Source organism: Macaca nemestrina, chromosome 6 (assembly GCF_043159975.1).
Source record: "Macaca nemestrina isolate mMacNem1 chromosome 6, mMacNem.hap1, whole genome shotgun sequence".
Lineage (NCBI taxonomy): Eukaryota > Metazoa > Chordata > Mammalia > Primates > Cercopithecidae > Macaca > Macaca nemestrina.
The window spans coordinates 116,163,470-116,188,448 of NC_092130.1; the positions used below are offsets into that span (position 1 = coordinate 116,163,470).

General features: G+C 39.8%; 1 protein-coding gene and 1 pseudogene across 19 annotated transcripts in view; both read left to right on the forward strand.

The window, feature by feature from the left end:
• The window catches only part of LOC139363548 (surfeit locus protein 1 pseudogene), a 48,325-nt pseudogene extending 25,067 nt beyond the window's left edge, over nt 1-23,258 (forward strand).
• The window catches only part of LOC105499433 (phosphodiesterase 4D), a 1,582,997-nt gene that overhangs the window by 1,214,359 nt on the left and 343,659 nt on the right, over nt 1-24,979 (forward strand). The window lies entirely within an intron of this gene.

Consider the following 24,979-nt stretch of genomic DNA (forward strand, 5'->3'; position numbering starts at 1 on the left):
TATTATATACTATTTTATATTTACTTAATGAGATTACTGACCTGGAGTTTCAAGATATGTATGGAATATAATTAGGACATTAAAATTAAAGATAAATTATCCCCACCAGAAATAATCTTAGCAGGTATTTACTAAAGAATCTTAAATCTAGCAGATCAAGAAAAACTCCCCAAGGAGTCTTTAATTAGAACTCTTTAGGACTTGGCAGGACCGGAATCAAAATCTCTCCATAAAAAATGAATCTTGCCTTATGCTACATAAATTACAAAATCTGAAACCCTTTAAGCAGCATTAAAACAGCTGATTTTAATTGCTCTGATAATGAGCTGGAGAGAGACACACGAAGCTTCCTGGATTTCTGTTGGAAATGAATGGGATTCTTGCCAACTATGGATCACAGTTATGAGGTATTCTGCACAGGGAATGTTAAAAAGAAAGCAGATGGACCTTGACATGCTACGCCATACTATGCCTTCTTCCTTCCCAAGAAGCATATTACAATAACTTTAAGAGAAGGTTGTCACAAATTTAAGGGAAAAGTCCTCCCTTTCTGTCTAATTTTTAATGTAACTTTCCCCCTTCTTGATATATCCAGAAAATAGTTAATAACAATCCCTGAGGGAAAAGAAAAATACTGCCCTTCGTATAAAAAAAAAGGATAGCAGAGATCCCCTTAGTGGTAAGTGATTTATGTGAAAACAGCCAACTCATTCTCTTTTGCCTCCTTTTGACCTAGAAAACTGGATTCATGGATTTGGAACTGGATTTTGATTACAGAGTATGTTCTATGGCTACAAAATAATTTTTCTTTGTGGAAAACTCAAACTGCCAACAGATAATGCTTGGTATATCAGTTTTCAATGCTTTCAACTGTAAATAACAGAAACCTGGACTTACAATAGCTTGAACAAATAGGAATTACTTTTAAGTAGGTAGCCACTAGAGGTGTTTCGGTTGTTGCATGATGTTATCGCCATTTGCAAAGAGACAGCATCTCCACAATTTTCTTGGCCTGTTCCTCTGATGGCAAAATGGCTACTGCAGCTCCAGACGATCATGTCTGTGTTACAGATGGTGAGAGGGAAGGAAGAAGGATGAGAAAGGATGGCCAGCTGAAGTTGTATCTACCCCACTTATAAGAAACACAAAAGCCTTTCCCAGAGCCACCAGAAGACTTCAGCTTACAGCCCTTTAGCCAGAATTATGCCACATGGTCATCTTGAACGCAGAAGATGGAAAGTTAACATTTGGTTTTCTGGTCTTTATAATAAAGATAGCAAGGATGAAGAAGTTCGGAAAAGGCTGTGGGCTAGCCAATCAAATTGTCAACCACGTTTGGCCTCTATATCTATTTAAAAATGTATGGTTTTTAAAGCCTAACGTCAATTTGTTAAGGTGTCTTAAGGACAGGGAAATGGAGAAGAACTAAGATTTTTATATCAAATACAGAGTAAATCTTGGAGAGGGTGAATTAGAGTGGAAAATAAACTAATCATTATCTAACAGTGCCTTGAAGTCAGATCTTGCAAAACATTAGGCAAGCATGTCACTCATAAAGGACCCCAGGGCTTTCCATCCCATAATGTGGATAAAAATAACAGTGTTCCTCTCAGTTTTTAAAAATGTCACCAAAAATTCGATACAGGATATACATACATATTGTAATTGTTTAAAGTAAAAATTTTATGCTATTTTGGGAAGAAAAATAATCAGCTGAAAAAACCGTTACCACTGGTCATCAAAACCTGATTTATGCCATGTTTACAAGATTAAAAACAAGAATAAATAATAATTGTTTGGAATATTTTCATCATATTGCCTCTGAAATGATTGATATCATACTGCCTGGATTTAGTCAACTCAGTGAATGATTTATCAGTAGCCATGCTGTAAGGAGCTCTCTATTCAGAGATACTTATGATTTGGTGAACTGGGAAACCCACAGAGAAAGATTAATGAAATAGGAGAGCCAGGTAAATGGGCCATGGCTCTAGGAACCAGGAATCATGATTGTTTGGAAGAACATATCTCAGACTGAGGAAAGGTGGCGCTAAAGTAAGCTAGCATTTGATTAGAATGTTGAAGGATAATTTCATTCTTGGAGACAGAAAACCTATGTAAAAGCAAAGTAAGTAGGAAATAGAAGCCTGCGTTTGAGAGATTCAGAGTGACTGTGTTTTATTAGAATTGTAAGAAAGGGAACTTGAAAACATAAATTTAACATGGGGCAACAGGCCTTTGGATTCTGAACAGAGGGACTTTGTTTAAGGATGGCTCTGTGGCTGTGGGACAATTTTTCTATAGATTATCAAAATGATTCTGGAAAAGAAATGTCATCCTGGACTGAGAGCTGATACCATAGGGAAAACATGAGGCTTATAGGCTGAACTGTGTCCCACTCAAAGTCATATGTGAAGTCCTAACCTAGGACCTCAGAATGTGACTGTATTTGAAAATGGAGCCTTTAAAGAGGTGATTTTGATAAAATGAGATCATTAGGGTAGACCCTAATCCAACACAGCTGGTGTCTTTATAAGAAAAGGAGATTAAGATGCACGTGCACACGTGGAGAAGCCTAGGTGGAGACGAGGAGCAGATGGCCATCTACAAGCCAAGAAGAGAGGCCTCCCACAGAAACCAACCCCACCGACATCTTGACCTCGGTCCTCTGGCCTCCGGAACTGTTTTTAAAACATAAGTTTCTATGGTTAAAGCCACCCAAGTCTGTGATATTTTGTAATGGCAGCCCTAGGGAAAAAATACAATAAGCAAGTATTATTTGTATTTTAAGAAGTAATGATATTATAAACTAAATTTATGGAGGTGAAAATAGAAAAAAATGTCATTTCTGAAAACATTGTATAGGTGTAACATAGTTGACACTAGCCACTACTACAATGGGGTGAGGAGACAGAGGGTCAGTGATAACGGAGCTCTCAAGACTGGAAACTGGGCAATCTGGAAGGACAGGAAATGATGGGCATCTGGAAGGAAAGAAAATGATGAGTGTGGTTGAGACTGTGTTCTCCTTGAGGAGGTGCTGGTGCTCAGGGTACAGGCATCCATCACGATGTCAGAAATGTATGTCAGACATGAAGGCAGGAATGAGGTGGTCGAGGAAGCCATGGCAACATAAACAGAGAAGTGCCACAGCCAGACAACCAGCCAATGAGTTGTGTCGTTTCTTGTAAGTGAATGAAACAACATAACTAAATTGTTCAATTTAGTCTGCATATGAAATTTCAATGTCAGAGAAGGGCCTTTAATCTCAAAACAAAATAAACAGACTAGAAGACATTATTTTCCTGACAGCTAACTCTTGAAATTTCTTTTGAGAAAGAAAAAGAATAGTTTTTTGAGTTTTTTTGTTTTGTTTTTGTTTTTAACATAGAGGTAAATCAGTAAGTCAAACACCTCAGGGGAAGGTAACGTAGTGATTTGAATGTATATGAGTGTGAATACCTGAGATTAGAATCTTTCCTGAGAATAAATTTTCACGAGCATCATTGGAGAATGGGAGAGCATGAAGACTTTCACCCTTTTCTCTGCAGGAGACAATTGTGCAGGAGGAGGTGGGGAGAATGCCACCAAGAGCAGGTTGCCTGGGGCCAATTTAGTGATGGGATCCACACGATCTCACTAATGTGAAAGGATCATAGTTACCTTACCGAGGAAAAGTAGGCTTCGATTATATATTTCACTTCTGTGCCGGATTTTGCTTAAATGCTACTCTTTGGAGAATGTCAAGAAATTTAGATGAGTTTACCAAATCCAAGATTGTGTTCCCTGCTTTTAACTCTTGTTACTGAAATAGCCCACTGATCCCCAAGAGTAATGCTTGGCTGAGGTGCTTACATGAATTGTTTATATCATTCATTAATTAACGTGATGACATATTAAAAATAGGACTCCCAGTTTTCGTCCTGAGGGCTTACATGTAATAGCAACAACCTTTAGAAAAGTACTGCATTATTTATTTATAGAATTGCTTTGACTCAATAATGGTCCGTAATTAATTTGTAAATTACTTTTTGACTTTGCACAATTATAGTTTAACATTATATTTCTGCAGAAGAAAACATTTTTGTGTTGCTAATGTTAATTTCCCTTCATATATTTGAGACTGTTTTGTCTATACATAAATTTAAAATGTCAATGTGGTGAGAATGACTCAGCTTCTCAGATATTCATTTATTCTATAAATATTTTTGAATACCTACTATGTTTCAGGCACTGATCTAAGTGTTGAATAAGTAGACAAGGAGAGCCTGCCTTCAGGTTTTTTATATTCAAATAACACAAGATGATGAAGTAATTTTTAAAATAATCTTGTTTCATCTGGCAGGTAATATAGATATGCTCCATTTTATACATTTTGATACTCAAAATGTTGTGATAATCCAAATCATGACCTTTAGACATTACACTATGCTTATTGATTGAAGGTTGACATATTTTAGTATATTCTCTTACAATGTATTTAAGGACTTCAATGAGTAGACAAAAGAGTTAAACTTGATCAGACAATATAATTTCTGAGAATAGACTCCTTCTGGAGCAAGCATTCTGATTAGATTTAACAGGGCTTCATAAAAAGGTATATGTTTATGTTTTTTGCTAATTGGGGGTTTCCTAGCAAATGATTCCATGAAAACATCTGCAGGGAATTCCCATCTGTGCTATATTTCGCTGATATGGGGGCTCTGAATCAATAATGCTGATGTAATAGTTGGCAAATTAGATAAGAACAGCCTGAGACTTCCTTTTCCATTAGGTGTAGTCTCATGGAAAATCACCCTTGAATCCATCAATGGAATGAAGCAACTAGGTGGAGCCTATGGGAAAATCCTGGAGGAAGTCCCCAACTAGTCAGCCTCCCCTCTCTGCCTTGCACACTTGGATTCCTTAGTGAAACATCCAAAATGGCCTTCTTGCAAGGAGGATGCAGTCAGTGATCCACGTACTGACCAACAGCTGTGTGTGGAAGGCACCGTGCCCACCACAACAAAAGGCCAGTGAGGTCTGCTGAGCAGATGAGTCGCTTTTCTGGACCCTTCCAGGCTTGCAGTTGGCTCAGATGAAAAGCTCAGGCTTATGAGCTGCCAGAAAGTATTTGGCAAAAAGCCCACCTTTTTTCTCAAGTACAAGCATTCAATTGACTTGATTCCTCGGAGAGATTTTTGAAGGTGAAAGCAAGTTCATTGTCCACTTTTAATGACCCTTAACTTCTAACGACATAATAGATGTGAAAGTGATTTTTTTTAAATGCAATGCAAATGCAAGGTGTTTTAGTCATTATTTCGGTACCTGAGGAAAATGTAAGAACACAAAGCCATACATGTACCAAGGCACCACCTGAGTGTACTTGGTTTCACGATCTACTTTAGCCCTCTGAAGTGTAGACTCCATCGAGGCTATCCTTTTGTGGATTGTGTACTGAAGTTGCTTTTCTTTGTTTTCCCAGCATACACTTGTGACACTTCCAACCTCTTATATGTATATGGTAAATACAGGCTGTTTTTCAAACAAGATAAATCAAATGCTAGCTAGAAAGTGTGCCTAGAGTTTAAAGCATTCTAGAATGTACTCCCATATAACAGCTATACTTATATAATACCTACATTGTGCCAGTGTTTTATATATGTGAAGTGCTTTAACCCTCACAACAAACATAGGAGGGATGTAGTATTATTACCTCCTTTTTACAGATGTGAAAACTGCAGTACACAAGGTGAAGTGAGAGGCCCCAAATCACACAACTAGTAAATGGCAGTGTCAGACCTCAAATCCTACTAGTCTGTCTTCAGAGTCTATATAATTAACCACTGCTCCCTGTGCTTTTAAAGATTAGTTTTATGGATATTGTGCTATTTCTAATAAAAGGATATAATTTTTGTTATATATGTTTCTTCTTAGCCTTCACTTTTGGATCTTGGACCACATGTGCTATTATCATATTTTAGCTCATAAGAGACTTCTCTGATAATTTTGTGTAAAATACATTTATAGAACATTTGTATCTTATAAATGTAATTTTTCTTACCATTATCTCATTTGATCCCCCTTATCAACCACTAGAATACACAGAGCTTTATCCTCATTTTTCAGATGAAGAAACAGACCAAAAAAGACTAAATAATTTGTTCAACTCCGTATCACCAGTTTGTAGCAGTTCTGTGACTAGAAACCAAATTTCCTGGCTCTTAGTCCTGTATTCTTTCTAGTATTTCAAATCATCTCTTCACTTCTCTCCTTTATGCTTTTGGAAAGAAAATTGAGAAGAACATTAAGAACCCCAGCAAAATTGGAGAGGCATTTCTTGAGAAGCATTTAAAATAATTTAAGAAGTCTTCACAAAAGTAGTAGGCAAAAGTGTGTTACATTAACGACGACTCTCATTAGGTCAGTGCGTGCAGCTAGGTTCTGGTTTATTAATTTTCAATTTTTTCATTTTTGGGCCTGTCTAATCTGAACATTTTGCAGTACAACTCTGAGTGCTCTCATGCTTTGTGCTATTGTTTTTTTAAGGTAGCTCATTTGCACTTGTTCATCATCCTGATCCTTCCCCCAGTCTTCTGGGCTCTGTTGCTAATTATTGACCCAGGAAAGCCTCAGAAGGGGCAAAGGCAGCTAAAATTGGAGTGCTCTTTACTTAGACTTATAATGCATTTTCCATTTTTCAGAAAGACTAAAATAAAGCATTTTTAGCTGCCAGATTCAGAAACCATTCAGTTATATGGGCACTTGAGTTTCTGCTAAAGAATCACTACTCAAATTATTATTATTGTTTTTTTTTTTAGTATTTCATTCACAGCCAGTCTAGGGAGTGTGTGTGTGTGTGTGTGTGTGTGTGTGTGTGTGTGTGTGTTTGTGTGTGTGTGTATTTCTCTTTCTGTATTAACATATAAGACACAGCAGAATAATAATGTGTCCATTCATTCCATAGATATTTCTCAAAAAGTTGCCAAGAATAAAGAATAGTACTAAAAAAAGGTGGAGGATGGTTAGGTGTAAAATTACCTCCTCCCAGGACCTGGCAAATGATAAGTGCTTCAGAAATATTTATCAAACTGAAATGAGCTGTTACATGGACTGTATTCTCTGGCTTTGGAATCTATTGGGGAAATGATGAAGTCATTAAATATATGAGAATTGGAAAGGAATTTAGGAATCATCTCATGCAGCCCTTTTATTTTAAAGATGAAGCAATGGAAATGCAAGAAAGTTATGCGTCTTTTCCAAGCAAGATCACATATCTGTTTAGAAATAGTATGCTTTTTTCATCATGACATGTGCTTTAGAGATTACACATATGTCAGTGTCTGCAGTGCAGGGCATAATGTGAGGAGAGCCGATGAATGCTTTAGAACAGTGCTACCCAGTGGAAATATAATGCACACTCCATATACAATTTTAAATTTTTATCAGTAACCACATTTTAAAACGTTTAAAAATCAGTGGAATTATTTTTTTTTCATACTAAGTCTTCAAAATCCAGAGTATATATTATATTTTTGACACATCTCAATTTGGACTAGCCATATTTTAAGTATTTAATAGTTACATGTGTCTTGGGGGGCTACTCTATAAACTATATGACTCCAGAATCACAGAGATGGGAAAATAATAATGTATATTTAAAGCTGCAGTATTTTTACCATTGGTTTTTTTTTCAAGTTTTTTTTACCACAAAGTACAAAAATGAAACTTAAACAGACTCAACAAATTAAAATTAAAAAAAACTAGAGTAGACCTATACCATTTGACAGATTGCATCAACAGTTACAATTTTAGACACCCCTACCCCTCCACACAGAAATTAGTGAATAAGCAGATTGTCAATAGTACTGGCTCAAATGGTTCTACATATAACTTCTACCAAACTTTCAATGGAGGGGTAACTTCTGCCTTATACAAATTATCTCATTTTACAAGTAACTATAAGTATACAATAAGTTCCATTTGCAACACTATAGGAGCTTGAACTGTCTGCCAATTTTTAAAGAATATGCTCAAGCAATAATCTTGGTTATCTGTATTATCTTACATTTCCTTATGAATATTGAGAGTTTGTTCTATTATTGATAAATACAAGGGTACTGCTGTTTAATAGACTGCTGCATAGGTCTTTTTGCTTTGCATTTACTGTTTAAAGCATAAAAATGAAGGTAGCAAGAGGATTTATCTTTCTGGCTATTCTTGAAATTCCTGTTTCTAACAAGATATTCTGCAAAAGCAAAGATACTACTGCATTGTTCAACGTTTCCACAAAAGGTTAATATAATTGTGGGTTCAGCTATCACCTTGACCTTTTCTTGGATCTTTGATCAGAGTTTAGGTAAATATGTTGGTAGGTTTCCCCCTTTTAAGTTCCTGAGCTTTTGAAGTAAAACCAGAGCTGAGATAGGAAAGTGAACAGCAAGGGGCAGAGCACAGCAGAAACTGAATTAGGTCACTTTTCTAGAGGCTTCTGAATTTGGTACAGTAGGATTTCTGTGATCATGTTAAACCTAGCTTTTCAAAGAGCTACTACTGTTCCATTTTATTCTCTGGCCCAGAAAATAAATCAGAAGACTTCTACATCGTTTTCCTCAAAAGCTGATTCTGATTCTCTGTATGATACCACATTAATAAAGTTTTCCCTATTAATCACCATAATGCCATGCAGCCTTCTAAGATGTTTTCTTTAGTTCTTAGTTCCTTTGCAGTTGCATCTCCAAGCATAAATTCTCATTAATATCAGTACAGTGAGGAAGGTAGACATGTGTCAGTCAGTGAGAATGCTTGCAGCTGTAACTGCCAGAAAGTCGTAACTTAATTGGCTTTAGCCATAAGCCATCCTGAGGTGGGAGGCTCTAAGTCACTCAGTAACTCAGTGATATTATCAAAGGCATCCTGCGTCTTTTTCTTCTTTCTCTTCTGCCATCCTCAAGTGTTGGTGAGTTTTCTGGTTTGTTCCGGTAATCTTGAGATGTCAGTCACAGGTCCAACTATTACATGCAGATAACTATGGCCAGTCGGAAAAGAGGATCTTCTTTTTAAGTCTTCTTTTAAGAAAGAAAAAAATTATTTCCAGATGGTCTTCCCTTTTCCCACTTCCCTTCAATGTCTCATTGGCCAAAATTGTTTCACATGCTTATGTCTTAACCAATCACTGCCTTGGAAATGGTACTTTCATGATTATCTGAGACAATCAGGTTTCCCTCATGGTGGCTGGGGCTGAGGCCCACCTCCCTGTAAGTATGTGGCTGCAAGGGTAGGCGGATATTTGAATTTCACTGGGGGCCTATTAGGAAGGAATGGTTCTTGGGTAGGCTACCCATAGAGCCAACTACAAGTAAATCAGAAACCATAGTATCATAAGTGCTACAGGTAAATGCAAGATGCTGTAGTAACACGCAAGAAGAGCCCCTGGCCATGCTTGCCTGAGCAAGAGGAGAGAGGAATGTCAGAGTGGGCTTTTAAAGAAAATGTTATCTGATCTGAGATATAAAGTTCAAGAGGAGATAGCCAAGGAAAGGGTGGTGGAAGGAGAGAGAGGGTATCAGGTAGACACAGTATCATGTGCAAATGACTGGGAATAAGATAAATTGTGGTGGTTTGGGGAGATGCAAAAAAAAAAAATTAGTTTGCCTAAGGTATAGAGCATAAGTTGGAAAGTCAGTCAGAAATAGGGCCAGAGAGTTAAACTGTAGATCGTAAAAGATCTGATAAGTCACATAGAAATTTCTACTTAATTCTGCTGCAGTGGGGAGCCAGTAAAAGATTTTTAACCAGCAAATGACATAATCAAATATGCACTTCAAAAAGAATGACTTTGGCTGCTGTGGGAAATTGAATTGCATATCTTCAAGACCAAAAGTAGGTAGAACATGTGAGAATCAATTACAATATTCCAGGAAAAAGTGGTGAAGGGCTTTAAGATAATGTCAGTGGGGCTGGAGAGAGGTGAATAGGTTTGATTGCTATGTAGGGGTTTTAACTAAATGGGACTTGGTTAATAGGTAAGAGAAATAGGGATTAATAATCACTTAGATTTCTGGCTTGGAGAACTAGGAGGATGAGAATGACATTTACTGAGTTAGGATATCCAAAGGAGAAGCAGATTGGGGGCATGAGGAGTAAATTAATTTAAATTATAACTAATGAAGGGCTTATTCTGTATGAAATTCAAGAGACGTATTCCAGTCCTTAAAGCATTTTCAGATCCAAGGGATGTATTAACCAATAAGTGGTATAGAACAATACTAGGGGTACTATAATTTATTACAGATGGTGATCAATAAGGCAAGAGAGAGATAAAAGAGCTTAAAGAAGAAATTGCCTCTCAGAAAGAATTAATGGGAGAATCTGATGTTCTTCATGAAAGATAAAAAATTTTAGTTGAATCTTGCGTATAAAGATGAGACAGATGGGAATTGTCGAGGGGTGGAGGCACTGTGCACTACATGAAGCATATTTAAGGAATGATAAGAGTCTAGATTGCTAGCAAACTTGAAAAGGCAAAATAAAATAGAAAGTTTAGGGACTAGTTGAATTAGTCAGAACTGTTGAGATCCCAAGAGAAAAACAAAATTCACATTTTCTATGTTGATCTATTATTGCAAGGTGCGTTAGTCAGCTATTGCTACAGTAATGCTACCGAACAATCAACCACAAAATACCAGTAACATTTGCTGCTTGCTCATAGGCCTGCTAATGGGTCAGAATAGTGCTCTTCAGGCTGCAGGTTGCCTTCATGCTTGTTCTTCATGTTTCTCCTTCTTGGGCAAATGATCTCCCAGGGCATATCCTTGTGGCACAGTTTACAACTCCCAGTGTGGCAAGTAGAAACATTCAATACCTTGTAAGTCCTCAGCTTAGAAAGCAGTATCATTTGTGCCCAAATTCTGTTGGCCACAGCACATAATATGACTAAACCCAATATCACTGAGGGAGGCGAGCATGAGGAAGAAAAGGATGGTAAATATTTGCTGCAATGCCTAATGCATAATGTAAATATAGACAGCATTGGACTTGACCCATAAACCATAAAGGTTCTAGAAAACCAGTGTTCCCAACTGTGGAGTGCCCAGTGAACTTCTTGACAAACTCAGGAGAGTAACCTCCATTTGTGTGACCTTCTTTCTTTGCTCTTTATTTGTGCTTTTCAAAGGGATGACATGAGCCCATAAACTACTCATTGGGTTGCTTGGTCAGAATCAGAACCAGCTACTTCAGGACTGTCTCATTTCATGATTAGTTGCCTTTGGTCTCATGCAATGGTATCAGTTCATTCCTCCAGAGGTTTATGTTCCCTCCCTCACCAGCAATACTGAGTGATAAGAACTAAAGCAATAAAAAATGATTGAACTATTTTCCTTAGTATGTAGTTATTGGACTTATTCCAAAAATCCAGCACACTTATAAAAACCAAACTAAGGCATTTTGCTGGCTATTGTGCCAATAGTGTGTCTGAATTAGTCCTGAGAATTTATGCGGCCCATGAAAGAGACATAACTTTCCTAAGATTGCACAGCTAAGTTGCATATCTGAGACTTGAAGACATCCTCAGATTATGTTATCTCTAAATCTCTAATTGCTATGTAAACAAAAGATTTTAGCCATTTTTTAAATTCCTGAATCAAGGGTACATAACTAAAGTTGTATTCAATCAATCCAAAAATTCTCAAGCCCAAATAATCCTAGGACTTGAGCAGACCTTATGGTGTGTGTGCACACATGTGCATGCATGTACTGTATTTTTAGATTATTTTTTTAAGAGGGACCAGTGACATGATCATACAATACAACAGAAGAACTCTCTCCCTGTTTCTCTTTAATTCTCAAATTATACTCAGCACTTGTTCTTTCATTCTGTGGCTTCTGTGCTGCTAACAGTGACCAGTGACTCAGGAAGGCTGCATATAGTGAAGAAAAAGGTACCTTTCCAGGCACAGTTCAGTCCTGAGGCTCCTTTTCACACCATCTCATAGACATTTCAGAGCAAAACTCTAGCTTTTTTTTATGACTACTTTTCCATTCCACATTTTTCTTAATGTTGCAGAAGATATTTGAGAGCAAGGAAAAAAGAACAGGGAGAACACAAAGGCAAGAAGACGAGCAAGACGCCAGATTTCAGAAGTATATTTATATTTAGTTCTTTACAAATTAAATTCTGCTGAGACCCTTAAATATTAGCTGTCACAGGGGTTGTGCTTGAAAAACTTGATTCCAACCCTGAGCATGAAAATCTTGTCTAGGCAGGGCAGTAGATTGGAGGGTTATCATTAAACATTATAGGAGGAAGGCCCTGTTCAATGCCAGGTTCCAGGAGTGCCCTCTCAGGGAGCCAGGGAAAGACATAGGCCAGATAACACGTCTGATGTATGGAGAAAAGACCTGCGGGTTCCATGTTGGAGGAACAGGAGCAAAAGGGAAATCAGACTGAGAGAATGAAAGCTCAATAGATGCACAATAAACAGACTGAATAAAGTACAGATGGAATCAGGTCAAGTTTAATATGAGTGTCCCTGGGCCCTGTGTTTCATCCCAGTGTTAAGTGCAGGAAATGATTGGATTTCTCCAAGGATGGGTCTTTAGAGCAACAGACTTTAGAAATTGAATACTTTAAAATTATTTTCTGTAAACAAATTTATCAATAGAAAAAAAATAGATTACTTAATTGGTTTATCTTAATGAAAAAACAACAAAAAGCTTCAACAAATAATTGTTGCTGATTGGTTGGTGGGTTGGTTGGTGAATAATAAAAAGGAAAGAAGGAAGAAAAGAAAGGAAGGAGTAGGGGAGGAAAGGAGGTGAGAGAGGGAGATTTGAAAGGGAAATAGGTGTGCTCTAAATTCACTATTTTTAAAAGCCTATAGTTATTAGCAAATTATACCCTCAATCAGATTTTATATAACTTTTTTCAATCTTCACAACTTATATTTGTCATATATTAATGTGCTATATTCATAAAATGATTTTGAGATTTTAAAGCAATAATTAACAATATAGTAGCTCATTTAACATATTTACAAGTTGCTGGAGACAAGATATGGATAATGAATTATATCAAATGAGTAAAAATATAAGTAAATGCTTTTAAGTTAAAACTCAGTAAGTTATTACGATTAAAATTGTTCACCTTATTTTCCTCCTGTGTATGGGTTTCTCATAAATAGTAACTTATACCTATGAAAATATAGGGTTCTATAAAGTCTGGAAATATATATATTTTATATCTTAACAGACTGAAGATGCCTTTCCTGATATTATGTATAGCCTATGTTTCCAGACTAAGTGCCAGGCGCTATTCTAAGTGTTAGGCACCATTCTAAGTGTTTTACTGTTCATTTAGATTGTCTGGCTAGTGTTTTTCTCACCTTATCAGCACCCCACTCTTATTAAGTGAATTTGCTTAAACACACCTGCACATGCACACATACACACTTTTGCATTTCAAAGCCTGGCTATTATGGAACTCTAAAACATGAGAGCTCAGGGTCAAACACCAAGATTCAATAAGGTATGGCTGGGGATGTGACCAGGACTATCCTAGCATTTATGGCTGTGTACTGAGTGGCTTCTCCACTGACCTTTGGAGGTAGTTTTGCTTCACTGCTTTAGAAATGGTGTGGAGACTTAACTTATTTCACTTTTTGGTGTTTGTCTGGGTTCCTGTAGAACTGGCTTCAGGTTGAGAAGATATCCTCCCACCTGCATTTGGAAAAATACATTTCTAACACTTCTCCTGATATGGAAATTTTTAAGTCATTGAAAAACTCATACTGCAGCATTTGTAGAAACAATTTCAGAACAGAGTACTTTATGGCTTTTCCTAAAAGAATTTTAACTGTGCATGTATAAGTATTACCAATGCATAAAATATATAGTTGGTTAATCCAAAAGACATAACTATATCATACATAGTAGTTACAGGTCACCTCAAAGATATTAGTTACATCTTTTTGTAGAGACTCTGTTGTTATTTCACTCACACAAAAGAATAAACACAGAATTAAGGTTGAAATTTATATAAGACCAGTCTAAAGCCAGCCATAGCTATGTAATTTCCATGATTTTCTCCCAATCAATGGAAAATTACTGTCAGCTGAGCCAGAGTCTGCAGACTGTGAGCAAATGTCTGTTTCCTTCCCACAACTGAGTGTTTGAAACTTTTTTCAATCAGTAAAATTACCATTAAAGGTCAGAGATTAGTTTTTCATGCATGATGGATTCCATTTGCTTTAAAAGTATTATACCAGGAGAGTAGACTTTTTTCTGACTTTAGAATCAAATTAGAATTCAAATATTCAGAGTTTTGAGTCAACCTCAAACCATTTTATTTTGTTTATTTTCCCTTGACAAACTATTATTGTTTTAAATAGGGTAGGAGAAAGGGTCTTGGGAAAAAAAAAAAAAAAAATATATATATATATATACACACACACACACACACACACACAAACACAGACACACACACATATGTATATGTACTCTCTCATATTTGAAATTAGCATGTAGTTTAAGGATACTGCACACAGCTCTGTGACTTGAATTTCCTTAGATTATGAGCATTTTGAAAGCAGGGACTTGATTTTTTTAACTATAAATACCTTTCATATTTGATAACCTGTTCCTTTTCCTGTGCGTATTGTCTTAACTAATGACTGCCCACAATGAACGTTAAGGGCTATGGTCTTCCTTTTCATAAAGATAAAAGAATTTCCCAAATCACTGTTTATAAAATAAAAGATTAGAAAAATTCACCTGTGTGAAAATTGAGCTAGGCTTCTATAACATAGCAGCCATCTTGTGCGGAAAGAGGCTGCTTACATGGTTTATTTCTTTAACGCACGGCTGCTAATTACAAAAACAGCATACATCCAGAGATTGTGAAAAAAGAAGTGAAAAAAATCTTGCCTAGTATTCTACTACCATAACACAATTATGTTTAACGTTTTTCATATTTTTAATTTGTTTTCTCTTTCCAGAAGTTCTAATCTGTCTGTAAATGTACTATTGGGGTCTGCTTCATTGACGAGCGGAATATTTTTCCCTCTTTCAGAGCTTTTTTTTTTAATGGCTTCTTTTGTGTATTTGAAACAATTTCAGCTTAATCCTATTGCATATATTCTATAAGTAGCTGTCCTTCATGAAACAGACATCTTTTTCTTTTAAAAATCAAGGAGATTATACAGAACTTTGTGCTTTTAATTACTGCATGGCAAACTAATTCAGTCTCATATCCTTTCCAGTTAATAGGGATTTGTCCCTAGTTATATGACCTAAGCAAGCTCTTTAACTGTGCTCCACCTCAAATTTGCTTATCTGTAAAACATGGATAATATTATTTTTTAGTCTAAAACTTCCTCTAATATGACAGAAAAGACCAATGTGAAACAATTCCCTAAATTTGTCAATAAACCATGTTACATTTATAAAAATGTCCCCAGTGTACCCAGACCAGAGGAATCTGTGGCTTATCCTAAAATGTGTATTATGTATTCATTCTCAAGGTATATGCCAACAGTTAAGTTAGAAATCCATCCCTTTCTCTGTCATTTGTCCAAAGTCAATTACTCCATGCTTCTTTTACATAAGGAAAACTGTCTTAAAAGGAGGAAGTAAGATCAGGGACAAACAAAAGTTAGTCAGGTCTTTCATTTTACTGCCTTTCAAGATGTTAAGATCAGAGAACTTAGACATGCATAAGCTTTGGTTTGAGGAATAATTGAGTCAACCATCATAACAGAGGGCCTGAAAGTATCTGAAGACAGAATGAATAGTTTCTAGTAAGCCAGTCCACTCTCAGCTCTGAGAACATCCAGCTGCATAACCTCAAGGGAACTGCGTGGAAAAAATTAAGGGAAATGCTTTGGGCTTTAGAGCTTTTCATTTCCTATGAGCAAGGCATCTCCTGCCCTTGTCTCACCCATGTCTCCATTGTCCTCGTGCAGTCTTCCTGCTGGTTCACTGTGTGCCTGGCAAGTCAGGTTCTTCTGCGAGGGAAAGACTGTTTTAAGTTGTTTATGAATAGAGAAAGCAGATTCAGTCAGACGTAATCTGACTCTGTATGCCTGCAGGGGTTGTGGCCTTTGTTAGATTATTATGCCTGTAATTTGGGATGTCATGCTGCAGAGATGTAAAGTGGGATGGGCCTGAAATAGGTCTTGTAATAAAAAGGCAGTTAGGAAAGCCTGCTGGTCTCCTGCCTGGTTACTGCTATCTAAGTGCAGCAATGTGTTAACTGATTTTAATAAAGAGTTGAAATCATTGTTAACTGGCCTCCCTCCCACTGAGCGAAGAAGGCAGATTATACACGCACATATTTGCCTCCCCTAGTGAGTGGTGTGAATGCAGCTGCTTCTGAAGGGCCAGCACGTGGCCTTCTTAAAACTTTCCTTGGCTGGGGTTTTCCCTTTTTGCCAATTGGTGCCCACCAAGCCAGTGGATGCTCTCAACATCTAGGCAAATGCCAAAAACATCATCTTTGGCTCAGGTGTGCACTGGCCTGTTAGAGGCAACTGCCATGCAGAGAAGGAATGTCATCAGCTGCTAGAATTATCAGCCTGGATTGACAGCTGCAGGAGGTAGTGCCTGCCTATAGTACTGAGGCCATGACCCACCTCTGGAGGGACCACAGCCTCATCCCTAGAGTAGAACTGGAAATTCTCTATTGAGACAGGAAGGCAGCACTTGAAACTGGCAGGTTTTGGAGTGAAATGTCTGAGGACAGAATTTCTCATTTCTGCACCTCTGCCCATGTATAAGGCGGCAATGTTTTCATAGAGGTGAAGAAGGCAGGTGTCCAGTGGTTATTATGACATCTGTTTACCACATTCCAGTCACCGTGCCATGTTTCACAGCCATTGTCAACTACATTTGGTGAAGACTGTTTCCTTCTTCCACAACTGGAACATTGACACTAACCACATTCTAGAGTTCATTACATAGAGCTGTGTCTGTGGGTAAGTTAATAGGTAGTTTTAAATAACTAGAAATAGTCTTTTCCTCTTCCATGTAAGCCAAGATTATATTTCCACTTCTCCTTCTGCCCATCTGAGTACAGTTTATATATAAACCAACAGCAAGATGGAAATTTACTCTGAGTTTTGTGATGTTTTCACTTTAAGATGCTGCAGTTCTAATCCTTTATACATTTATTTCCTTTTTCGCATTTCAGCCCCAGTATATAGCATCACTCACCTGCTCTCGAACATGATTATCAACTGTTTCAGCTATTGCTGTAACATTTAACAAAATGTCCTATGTTCAAAGACTAGAGGAGCCCAGGTAGTTTCTTTTAAACAGAAGGACTAGTTTTCATGATCATAAACATGTAAAGAAAAATGTCACTTTTGAAATTTCATGAATCTTGTGGCTATACCGATTCCAAATCCAAACTCAGACTGGCAATCTGCCTTTATGATTGCAAAGTCCTGTAGCTTGTTATCTTTATGTACCTCTTGACTAAGTATTTAAGTGAAATAAAGAGTCTAAATGTTACGGGAGTTGAGTCCAGGCAGGTTCTACGGCCCTCAGTTTTTGTCTTCTTGGAAGAAAAAAATTCAGCCAAGAGACAGATGTAGATTTAAGGCAGAAGCAAAAGTTTATTGAAGCAAAGTGCATTTGGAAGGGACCAAGTTTGCAACTGGAAAGATTGAGTGTCCCGCCTGATTGTTGGCTCAGGTCTCAAAAGTTACTATTTCCTGATTCTTCCTGATCTCCTCCCTTCATACTTCCTTTTGGGCCGGCTGTTGGCTAATCACCACATGCTCAGTGACTTGCCAGTATCTGGGAGGGGTTGCATGCACCATTTGGTGGTTGTAGTTACTCACATGTACTCTTCAGTCCATTTTCCTTTACTGGTCTAATGCCCCCAGAGGAAGGTCATATACCAGTCAAACTCTGCCATTTTGCCCCTTACTGTGCATGCCTGCTCAATTCCTAGGATTTTATCACAAAGTTGTTGCCTACAAGCTTAAGATGTTTCCTGCTTGTTAGGAAATTTTCCCCTCCCTGGTGCCAGCCATGACCGTCTGTCATTCCTGAAGAGGCCACCTGATAATCACATGACAGTCATTTGACTGTCTCCTGACATTCCTCGGGGCCCTATCCTGCCCTGCTCATATCCGCCTATCTACCTACCCTAACATATCACCCCCTCAAGAGTTTGAGACTCAATTATTTGGGGCTAGTGAATGAAGGTCAGTCTTCTGTGGCTGCTTCCTGCTGAAATAAGGGCAGTATTTGTCCTCTGGGTCTCAATCTGTTGCTAATTGTCAGAATAGGATGGTCCTATGCGTAGGTAGAATTGGTGTCCAGAAAGGTCCAGGGGAAACAGGTGTATGTTTTGATCACATTTGGGTAGGGAGGTAGATAGTCCTGTATTGCAGAATTTCTGCTCCTCAGTTCAGCTAAATCCAGGTTCCATGTCACGACCAGGAAAAGTGAGGCAAGCAGACACGTGGAAGGGTGAGGGGAATGGAATATATTATTTATTGGGTGAAAAGGAAAAAAAGAAAAGAAAACTTTCAGCAAAGTGAGAGGGGTTTCTGCCAGCAGGATCCCATCTCACAGAATGGATTCCAGGCCCCCACACACAAGCTAAAGATCCCAGGCTCCTTACCCCGCACAAGGCATGAACTTCCTGGTGGCTTTACCCCATCCTCCCAGTGCACAAACTGGTGGGAGATTCTCCAGGGATCCTCCCTCTTATCTGCCTCCTGCATCTATCACCTGCATTATTGGGAACTTGGTTTGAAATTATATCCTGGAGAAGACAAATGTATCTACTAGGTTAAAAGGCAGTGGCGAAAAAGAAGTAGACGTATGAAGACAGCTGATTGCAGCAGGGGAGGAACCATGTGAGCAATGGGAGAGCAGATTTTACAGAGTTCCAGATGGAATCTGCTGAGGAATTTTCTTTCCCAGAGTCATGAAGCCACTTAGCATGGTCACAGATTCTCTTTATATGTTCCTCTACTTGCCCACTATTGTTGACATACGTGCAATAGGGTTTATTGATGACAGCACAGACTCTGCCCTGTTCTGCAAGGAGGTAATCTGAAGCTAATCTATTGTCTATGACTACATTAGCTACTGAATTTAGTGAAGCCTTGAGTTTAGAGATTCCGTTGCCAGTTCTCTGACCTAGGTCTCCAATTTGTGTAGAGAGGTTTTGGAGGGTGACTTTATGGTAATTTAATCCTCGGTATGGGGCAGATAATCCTATGGCAGCCCCTAGCCCTACCATTATAAGGCTGAGAGCTCTCCTTTGTTAAGAATTTGTAATGTTATAGATGGTTATACCTGTTCCTTGTGTCCCCAGGAGTCCTAGGGCACATCCCCTGTATATTGGGTGTTATCTACGCAGATTAAAAGGTTTGCAAGTGAGGGGGTTGCATAAGTTCTTTTAGAACTTCCCTCATAGGGCAGTTTATTTTGTTTAGGTCCATATAAAAATACATAGCCTGGAGGGTGTAGGCCCATTGGGGAATGTTGGTTTTGAACCAAGTGTAAGCATAAGCAATCCCACCATGAATAAGATCCAGAGTACTGGGGCTACCTTATGTTGAGGTAGCATTTATTTGAAAGAAAAGAAGGCATTACTTATAATTTCATTGAAAGAGATATTATAGATCTTCCAGTGACTCACAGGAATACTCAGATGCTGGTCCTATTGTTGATTCTTCAGAAACCCCCCAAGGTTTTATTTAGGAATGATGTATCCAACTAGAGATGCCAGGAACTTTGATAGCTGTTGCAGTGGAAAGTAAAACAGTAAAAGGGCCTTTCCATAAGGGGGTTAGTTGAGATTTTGTAGATCTATCACTTTAGGTTTTAATAAGGACCTGGGTGGGTACACAACTTGGTTGTTAGAAGGGTCTGGAGCCAGTAATACTCTCTGTATATATATTTGGTTCTATGTATGAAATTCTCTGTCTTGGATTTGGATACTTTGTACCCTACATTTTGCTAAGAAGTTTAAGGTTTGTACTGCATATTGTTGTGCAAGCTTTATGGAGGGGGAGCAGATGAGTAAGTCATCTACATAGAGTAGAAGTTGTCCCCACTCGAGATATAGCTTGGTTAAATTTCTTTGCTGGGTCTTGTCCAAATAAGTGTGGGATATCTCTAAAACCCTGAGGTAGGACTTCTGGCTTTCGTGGGAGACACTGGGATATTAGGGGGAAATATCAAGTCAGATGTTGTGTAAATATTAAGTGGATACCCATTTTGGAAAGTATATTCCTACTGAAGAGCAGTGTGAGGCATTTAGACATTGCCAGGGACTGGTGAGAGAATAGTAATCAGTCCCATAAGCAATATAAATAAAGGGGATGTGAATCTTTAGAGGGAGGGGTTGCTACTTGCTCCTATTACCCAACAGAATTTGGAAGAAAGTTGCCTAGAGAAAAAGGTTAGCACAAAGTAGGCAGCTCTTGTATTTGAAAGGATATTTATAGCCCTACCTGTCATTTCCAGAGTTTCCCTTGGCTCTGTTTCTTTAATGATGATGTCTGATTTAGAAGCTGACCAGAGTGGAGGGCCCCTTCAGTTCAAGGCCATTATTGGATGAGGGTTCAACTGGGGGACCTTTTGGATCCCAGGGCAGTCCCTCTTCCAGTGGGTGAGCTTATCACAAAGGAGGCAGGATGTGTGGGGCTTCTTCCCATTTGGCCCATTTGGAAAATTCCTTCTCCAGTAGCCTGGTCTTTCGCATCAGTGGCAGTTACCTGGACAAGGGTCCTTAGGGGACCCTGGAGGGGGCTGGTGGGCTTGTAAAGCAGCCAATGGTTGAGTCTGCATCTTGTCCCTACATTTCTCCTTTTCCTTAGCCCTGTCCTCTTTGTCCAGATCTCAGTTATAAAAGACTGAGAGAGCTAATTTGAGGATTTCTGGCATAGGGGCACTGGGTTCTAAGGCTCTTTTGTAAATTTTCCTAATGTAGCAGCTTGGGTAAATTTTCCTTTAGGACTAGTCCCTCAGGAGATTCTGGGTTTAAGTTTGGTGTGCTTATAAGAGTTTCCTGTAGCCTTTTCAGAAAGGCTATAGGATTTCCATTTGGCCCCTGGTTTATGGTGGCTAATTATTGTAGTTTAGTGGCTTGACCTTCCTTCATTTTATTACCTCTATTAGACACAGGAGCGTATGGTTCCTGGCCCATATTTCCACTTTGGCATTGTAGTCCTGATTGGGGGTCCTGCTGGGGAACAGCTGTAGCCCCTCCAGGGTAGTTGACATTTTCCAGGTGTAAGTCATTCCCACAGTGGATTGCTACTTCACAGATGGTCTGTCTTTCCTCTTGTAAAAGGGCTTGTCCCAGGAGTACATTTATGTCCTTCCAAGTTAATCTAAATGTAAGAACCAATTTGGGGAAGCCCTCTATGAGCTTCTTGGAGTCATCTGAGAACATTTTTAGGTTTTTTCTAAGTTGTCTAAAGTCCTGCATGGAAAAGGGGATCTGGACCTGGACAAGTTCAGTTGGCTCACTCACCTCCTGTAAGCCTGGAGAAGAGAACTTAGGGGCCCATTGTAAAGTGGGGTCAATTCCAAAGGTCTGGGAGTGGGATAAATAGGGGGAGCATCCAGGGGTGGCTGGTTTTCCCTCTTTCGCCTCCAAAGGAGGAGGTAGTTTTTCCTTTTGGCTTCTGGAGGAAGAAATGTTGTAGGGGAGTCAGCAGAGGAGTCTCCAGGGCCAATGCAGGGCCCTGGAGGAGGTGGCTAAGCATAGCTAGGATGTGAGGTTTGCCTTACAAGCTTTACAAGGATTAGGGTCTTCCCTTTAGGCCATGAAGGTTTGTAAATAGGGGACCTCTAGCTTTTTGCCCTGATAATGGCAGAAAAGGTCTAGCTGGAGAATGGTATTAAAATTTGTATTTCCATTCTCTGGCCAGACTTCCTCTGCAATGAAAAATTAGTTTTTCCATTTTAGGATTTGGGGGTTGGGTTTATCCCAGTTTTTAAGGATGCATCCAAGGGGTGAGTCCCAGGGTATGGAGGCACAGTTATCTATCTGTAAGACAGAACAGAGGAGAGTAGGGAAGAGGAAAGAATCTCTTCTTCATCTTTTTTTTTTTTTTTTTTTTTTTTTTTTGAGACAGAACCTCTCTCTGTCGCTCAGCTGGAATGCAGTGGTACAATCTCAGCTCATTGCAACCTCCACCTCCTGGGTTCAAGTGATGCTTGTGCCTCAGCCTCCCAAGAAGCTGGGACTACAGACACATACCAACAAGCCCAGCTAATTTTTGTATTTTTAGTGGAGATGGGGTTTTGTCATGTGGGCCAGGCTGATCTGGAACTCCAGACCTCAGGTGATCCACCCACCTTGGCGTCCCAAAGTGCTAGAATTACAGGCATGTGCCACCACGCCCAGCTGAAAGCCTCCCTTCTTGATCCCCTTATACCTTGGATCGGAGTAGTGAGTAGGGCATCCCCCATTCATCCTGGAGTTCTGGAATAAACCAATGATTACCAGGTTCCACTAACTCTGGTCCCACATTTTCCTTCCAGGACCAGCCTTCATCTCTGTCCTAATGGTAATCTGTCCTGCACCTGTGGCCTCTGGCTGACCTGTAGCTTTGACACTGTGATCTTACAGTGACCTTTGTTCGGAGCATTCCAGCAATGAAATGATCTTCCATTCTCTCAAATTCCCATTCTCCATATCCCTTTAGGTAGGTGAGGATCTTATCCCTAGCCAGCAGCTGTAAGGGAATTGGGCCTTCCTTTCTCTGGATACAGCACTGGAGGTCCTAGTATACGTTAAGAATATAGATGGCCAGAGGAGTGGAGGAAAACCTGCATCTGAGTCCTCTTGTCATTCCTTCTGTGGATTCCTGGGGAAGCATGGAAAACAAGTATTTAAAATGACAGGACAATCCATCTGCCACCCGTGGGAATGGTAGAAATAAGGGATATTCATGGAAGGCTGCTTTTGTGCAGTCTCACAAACAGCAGCCCTTAGACCTGAGAGGACATTGCTTATCAGCCTTCTCACTATAGAGGAGGAACCGTCAGAGGGTCAGAGAGTTTGGGATGAGAGACCACAAAAGGCAGAGAAAGAATTGTCCTCTCCCCAAAGTGCAGATAGTTCCAGAAAGGAAGTAGGAGTTGCTCTTAATGGACCACATACAGATGCCCTATAGAGGCAAACAAATGACCTCAAGAGCCACTGGAAAACCTGGTCTCAGTGTGTAGCAGGATTTAACAATTCATGATAGGAAATAAAGAATTGGTGGAGACAGTCTTCCCAGTATTAAGCAGAGAAAGAAGTTGCACGATATGCAGAGTGGAAGCAGGGAAGAGGTTGACTTGCCTCCAAGACAGACAATGTGGCCAGTATGCAAGGCTATCTCAAAGTCCACAGAAAAAAAGGAGGCATAATAGGGTGTGGACTTATTGAAGAAAAGCCTGTTTTGGTTAAGGAAATGAAGGTCTCCAGTCTTTGCATGTCCTAGGCTCAAGTCCTATCACCCTTGTGCGCCACCTGTCCAAAAGGACCACAGTGACTTAGGTCCTTACGTCTACTCAGTACAGACTCTGAAGTCCTCCACCTCTGCCATCGTCCAACAGGATGAACTGAGGAATCAGCTAGGGGGAACAGTGACCAAAGGGAATTTTTCTGGAGATTGGCTGGTGAGTGAGAGAGCAAGAGAAAGAAGACCTCACGTAAGCAGAATTGGGTGCCTCCAGCCAAAGATGGCAAGGCACAGAGGGTCTTACTGAGAAGCTGCAATATGAGTCATGACACCAAAATGTTACTGGCCGCGAGTTTGGGCAGGATACATAGTCCTTGGTTCTTACCATCTGAGAAGAAAAAATCCATCCAAGAGACAGTAGATTTAAGATGGCAGAAAGGAGGCAGGACTAGATTGCAGCTCTGAACAGAGCAGCATATGCAGTCTCACATTGTGAATTTTAGCACCAGATTGACTGTGAGAACAAACCAGTAATCTTGAGAGGACCCACACACCCTCTGAAGGAAACAGACTGCTCCTGCAGGACCTAGAAGACACCCCAATACTGTGAGTGCCCCAACTGTGAAAGTGGGAAAGGGAGACCCTCCTCTTCTGAACACACACCCCCACTGGAGAAGCTGAAGGTCTGTTTGCAGGAGAAGTTTCCAACTTTACCTGAAGCTGAGTCAATTTGGAGAACTGAACAAAGCACAGGGGGTAAGGAAAGTAGCAGAAAGGCCCTGGAAGCTCTCTGAGTCCCCTAGCAAGCCATCCCTGCCTGGCATCACAGGGATCCATCCGGAGGGCAGCCAGAGGAGCAAGGGGTAAAACTCCACAGGAGAAGGAAATCTCTAGCTGAGCTTTGTAACAATTTGAATGGGGTGAGAAGCCTCCTGGTCAGAACTCAGGGGAGGTCTCACATCTGGTGTGCAGACTCCACAGGTGGAGTAGAATCAAGCCCTTTCATTCACAGCTGGGAGGTGGATAGCCTGGGGCAGATTTTCAAGCTCTTCTCGCCCCAACTGAAGATGGACTCGGGCCTGTTAGCAGGTGGGAGACACAGTGAGAGTGAGACCAGCCATTTGGTTTGGGTTTGCATGGGAGCAGGGTGAGGCCTTTGACTACTGGCTTTCCCCCACTTCCCCGACAACCTGCATGATTCAACAGAGGAAGCCATAATCCTCCTAGGTTCACAACTCCAATGACCTGGGACTCTCACCCCCATCCCCCAGAGCAGGCCTAGCAAGACCAAGGAGAGTATGAGCTCAGACACACCTAGCCCTACCCCCACCTGATGGTCCTTCCCTATCTACCCTGGTAGCAGAAGACAAAGGGCATATAATCTTGGGGTTCTAGGGTTCCTCCCCATACTACCACAGCTGATGCTCTTTGGAAGGCACCACCTCCTGTCAGGAGACCAACCAGCACAAAAATAGAGCATTAAACCACCAAAGCTAAGAACCTTCACAGAGTCCATTGCACACCCCACCCCACCCCCACCCCCTCCACCAGAACAGGCACTAGTAACCGAT